This window comes from Spermophilus citellus (assembly GCF_964194105.1).
Source record: "Spermophilus citellus genome assembly, chromosome: 6".
Lineage (NCBI taxonomy): Eukaryota > Metazoa > Chordata > Mammalia > Rodentia > Sciuridae > Spermophilus > Spermophilus citellus.
Window position 1 is genome coordinate 161,718,158 of NC_138187.1, and position 5,816 is coordinate 161,723,973.

Below are 5,816 nucleotides of genomic sequence, written 5' to 3' on the forward strand. Positions count from 1 at the left end.
AAACTTAACACCTAAAACCCAAATAATCCAATCAATAAGTGAGCTAAGGAACTGAACAGATATTTTACAGAAGAAGAAATACAATTGGTCAACAAAATATAAACAAATGTTCAACATCTGTAACAATTAGAGAAATGTAAATTAAAACTACACTGAAATTTTTTCCTCACTCCAGTCAGAATGGCAATTATCAAGAATACAAGTAAAAATAAATGTTGGTGAGGATGTGGGGAAAAAGGTACACTTATACATGGCTGGTGGAACTGAAATGGGTGCAACCAATTTGGAAAGCAGTATGGAGATTCCTTAGAAACTTGGAATGAAATCACCATTTGACCCAGTTCTCCCACTCCTCAGTTTCTACCTAAATGTGACACAGTCACATCAATGTTTATAGAAGCTTAATTCACAATAGCTAAACTATGGAACCAACCTAGGTGCCTTTCAATAGATGAATGGATAAAGAAAATGTGTTATATATATAAAATGGAATATTACTCAGACTTAAAGAAGAATGAAATTATGGTATTTGCCAGTAAATGGATGGAGCTGGAGAATATTATGCTGAGCAAAATAAACCAACCCCAAACAATCAAAGGCGGAATGTTTTCTCCCCTATGTGGATGCTAATTCACAATAAAGGGAGGGGGCTAGTGAAGAATAGAGGTACTTTGAATTAGACAGAGGGGAGTGAAGGGAGAAAAGGGAGCATGAGGGTAGGAAGGATGGTAGAATGAATTGGACATCGTTACCCTAGGTGCATATATATCTACACAACTGGTGTAATTCTACATCATGTACAACCAGGAGAATGAGAAGTTATACTCCACTTATGATGCATCAAAATGCATTCTACTGTCATGTAGAACTAGTTAAAACAACAACAACAAAAAGAATGTAAAAGAATGAGTGTAAAAAAGTTCATTGAGAGCCAAGAGAATACAGATACACAATTTAAATGAAATTAGGAAGACAATGCAGGACACAGATAAGAAATTCAGCAGAGATTTTGAAAAGAACTAAGCAGAAATCCTAGAAATGAAGAGCTTAATAAATCAAATACAGTTAAAAGCCTGAAAACAGACTAGTTTTAGCAGAAACTAAACTGCTAAACTGAACTTGAAGAACAATTTGTCCTAATATCCCAGATTTAAAAAAAATAATGGTGAGATCATTCAAACTCTTTGGGACACCATTCAATGAACAGGCATCTGCATTTCTGGAATACCCAAAGCAAGGAGAAAAAAGTGAGGCTTGTGTAAAACCTGTTCAATGAAATACTAGCAGAAAATCCTTTGATCTTGGTGAAGACATGGATGTCCAAGTACTGGAGGCTTACAGGACCCCAAACAGACGTGGCCAGAATACATCTTGACCACAGCATCCCAAAGCTCTTAAAAATAGAAGACAACAAAAGTTTTATAAAATCAGCAAGAGAAAAGTGCCAAAAAGAGTATCACCAATGAGATTAAAGCAGATTTCTCAGTATAAATCCTACACGTGAGTGGGAAATGGAATGGCATGTGTGAAATCCTGAAAGAAAATAATCGCCAATCAAGGTTAGAATGTCCAGAAGGCTATGCTTCAGAAAGTGAGGGAAATAAGTCTTGCGACAAGAAAAAAGGGAGGGAATGCAGGAACCCAGACCAGCTGTACGGAAGAAGTGAAAGAAAGATAGCTACCATTGTGAAAGCATGTGACAGTGTAAGTCCCACAAGAAGAGGGGACAAAAAGGAGAAATAGAAAATAGCATTATTAATAGAGTGTATCATCAAATCACAAGATGGAAGAGGAAAAAAAGATGTTTAAAGGACACAAATCCTTACGCATCAGTGACAGCCTTGAATGTAAGCGGACCAAGTTCTCCAGTTAGAGGATAGGGACTGGCTGAATTGATTGAAAATTAAAACCAAACAACACGTGGCCTACAAGAACCCACTTTACCCATAAAGACACACAGACTATAAGTGAAATGAAGGAAGTGATATTCCAAGCACATAGAAAACTAGTTACCTGAAGGCAAAAACTGTAAGAGGTAAGTAAGTCACCGTGCAATGACCATGGGATCAGTTCAACAAGATGTCATGGTTGTCCATCTACATGCACCTCATATCAGAACTCCTAGTTTTATAACAACAGTAACAGATGTGGGGAGAGATGTCCTCCAATAGAGCAATGCTGAGGTTCTTCATTGCACCAGTGGACAGATCATCCAGACAAAGAATCAGAAAGAAACTCAGAGTTAAGCTGCACTCTAGACCAAATGGACCTAATGAACATCATCTCCAGAAAATGCTTAATCCTGTTGGATCTCACTGAGCTTTTAAAAGAAACATTCTTTATTATTCTTTTCATAAGTAACTTTCTCTAGCAAAGGCCATGTAGCGGGACACATAAGTCTTGAACGCCCCCAAAACTGACATCACATCCTATATTTTTTCTGATCACAATGGAACAAATCTACAAGTCAATAAGAAACTAAATTTTAGAAATTATACAAATGCATAGAGACTGGACAGTACTTTTGAACAGTGAGTTTTCAAGGAAGTTGGAAGGAAGTTAAAACATTTATCAAAATAAATGATATGGAAACACAAAACACCAAAATGTGTTCAATGCAGCAAAAGTGGGAGCGGCTTTCACAGCAAGGAGTGCAGGGCATGCAGAGCTAAGGAAAGGAGCATGCACAGGAAAGAGTGCATGTGCAAGGCAGAAAGGAGGCCATGTACCCCAGGAAGTATCTCACAGGCTTAGAAAAGCAAGGACAGACCAAACTCGAAATTCACATATCAGCACAGAAATAAACAAAATAGAGACTAAAAAGAATACAAAACATCAGTGAACCAAATGGTAGGGTTTTTCTTTTTTTCTTTTCTTTTTTAAATAAATGACAGCAGAATGCATTACAATTCATATTACACATATAGAGCATAATTTTTCATACCTCTGGTTGTATAAAAGTATGTTCACACCAATTTGTGCCTTCATACATGTACTTTGGATAATGATGATCATCACATTCCACCATCATTGCTACCCCCTGCCACCTCCCTTCCCTTCCACCCTCTGCCCTAAGGAGAGTTCTTCTACTCCTCCCTTGCTCCCCCTCCCTACCCCATTATGAGTCACCTTATATCAGAGAAAACATTTGGCATTAAATGGTAGGTTTTTTAAAAATAAAAAAATACTCAACAAACCTTTAGCTAAGCTATCCAAGAAAAAGAAAAAAGACACAAATAAATGAAATTAGATTTTTAAAATGGAGACATGACAACAAAATGAAATTAAACTTCTTTCTCTCACCATGAACAATATTCATCTCAAAGTGGATCAAGGACCTAGGAATTAAACCAGAGACCTTGCTCCTAATGGAAGAAAAAGTAGGCCCAAATCTCCATCATGTCGGATTAGACCCCAAATTTCTTAATAAAACTCCTGTAGAACAAGCATTAAAACCAAGAATCAATAAATGAGTTGGATTCAAACTAAAAAACTTCTTCTCAGCAAAACAATCAGTGAGGTGAATAGAGAGCCTACAGAATGGGAGCAAATCTTTACCACAAGCACATCAGATAGAGCACTAATCTCTAGGATATATAAAGCACTCAAAAACCTTAACACCAAAAACAAACAAATAACAACAACAACAAACACCAATCAATAAATGAGCCAAGGTACTGAACAGACACTTCTCAGAAGAGGATATACAATCCATCAACAAATATATGAAAAAATGTTCAACATCTCTAGCAATTAGAGAAATGCCAATCAAAATTACTCTAAGATACCATCTCACTCCAGTCAGAATGACAGCCATCAAGAATACAAACAACAGTAAGTGTTGATGAGGATGTGGGGGGAAAAGGCACACTCATACATTGCTGGTGGGACTGCAAATTGGTGCAGCCAATCTGGAAAACAGTGTGGAGATTCCTTGGAAAACTGGGAATGGAACCACCATTTCACCTAGCTATCCCACTCTTCAGTTTATACCCAAAGGACTTAAATCAGCATACTACAGGGACACAGCCACATCAATGTTTATAGCAGCACAATTCACAATAGCTAAATTGTGGAACCAATCTAGATGTCCTTCAGTAGATGAATGCATAGGGAAACGGTATATATACATAGTGGAACATTACTCAGCATTAAAAGAGAATAAAATCATGGCATTTGCAGGTAAATGGATGAAGTTGGAGAATATACTGCTAAGTGAAATTAGCCAATTCCAAAAAAAAAAAAAACAAACGCCGAATGTTTTCTTTGATATGAAGATGCTGACTCAAAATGGTGATGGGGATGCGGCAGGGAACTTGGGAGTAGTCGAGGAACTTTAGATAGGGCAAAGGGGAGGGAGGGGAAAGGAGAGGGCCAGGGGGTAGGAATGATGGTGGAATGAGTGAGACATCACTACCCTAAGTACATGTATAAGACACGAATGGTGGGGAAATACTTTGCATACAATCAATGACTTGAAAACTTGTGCTCTATATGTGTAATATGAAATAAATTGCATTGTGTCGTTATGCATAACAAATTAGAATAACTAATTAAATGAAAGGGAGATATGACAACTTATACCAAGAAAGGATCATTAGGAATTATTTTGAAAAATTATATACTAATATGTTGGGAAACCTAGAAGAAATGGACACATTTATAGACACTTATGACCTGCCAAAATTGGACCATGAGGTTATTAAAAAAATTAACAAACCAGTAACAAGTAATTAGATTGAATCTCTCAACAAAGAAGAACCCAAACCAGATGACTTCACTGCTGAATTTTACCAAACTTTACAAAAGAGCTTAGGTCAATTCTTCTCAGAAAGTTCCATAAAATTGAAAGGGAAGAAACCCCTTCAAACACATCCTATAAGTCTAGCTTTACCCTGTCACCCAAACCAGTGAAGACATAGCCAAAATAGAAAACAATAGACCAATCTTCCTGATGAACATAGATGTAGACTTCTCAAGAAAATAATCAAATTAAATTCCATGATACAGCAAAAGGTCATTTACCTTGGTCAGAGGAAATGAAATGAGCACAGCAAAGAGACCCCTGCATACCTGAGTATGCTGTGGTGACATTCAGCCCATGAGTAGGGAAAAATGTGGTGTCTAATCACAATGAAGTGTTGTTTAGCCATAAAGAAGAATAGGTTCTTGTCATTTGCAGCAAAATGCATGGAACTGGAGGATATTGTGGAAAGTGAAATAAGCCAGGTATGTGTTTCCCTCTCCTTTGGAGGCTAAAAAATTTGACCTGAAAGAAGAAAATGATTATCAGAGATTGAGAAGAGTGTGAAGGATGTGGACAAAGGGAGGTTGAATTTGATCAATGAACACTGTATGGCATGTACGGAAATATCACACTGAACCACATTAATGTGTAAATTAATATGTATGATTAAAATATAAAAACTAAAAATGAGTCCCACTGTGAAATAAAAAGGAGTGGGGGGTGAGTTAACAGGTTGGGGGTCAATGGGGTAGGAATAAAGGCATCACAGTGAGATATTGAGCAACAAGCCAGCAGGAACAGGGGACAGAGGTGATGGGAGGACGTCTTGATCATGTGACTTTAGAGATGCTGAAATCTCCTGAGGTGTCAAGGTGGAGGCTGTGCTCAGGGAGGAGTGGCTGACCTTGACTTAGAGAGTGAGGATCCTGCTGTGGGACAGGTGTTCAGTGCATGGTGCAGTCACAAATGGCTGTGGGAGGTGCTTCCAGGGACAGGAGGACCAGGAGCCAGGTGCCAAAGCCACCAGTGCATGAGGAGTTGGGGTCACCACCATGAGGACAGTGACAAG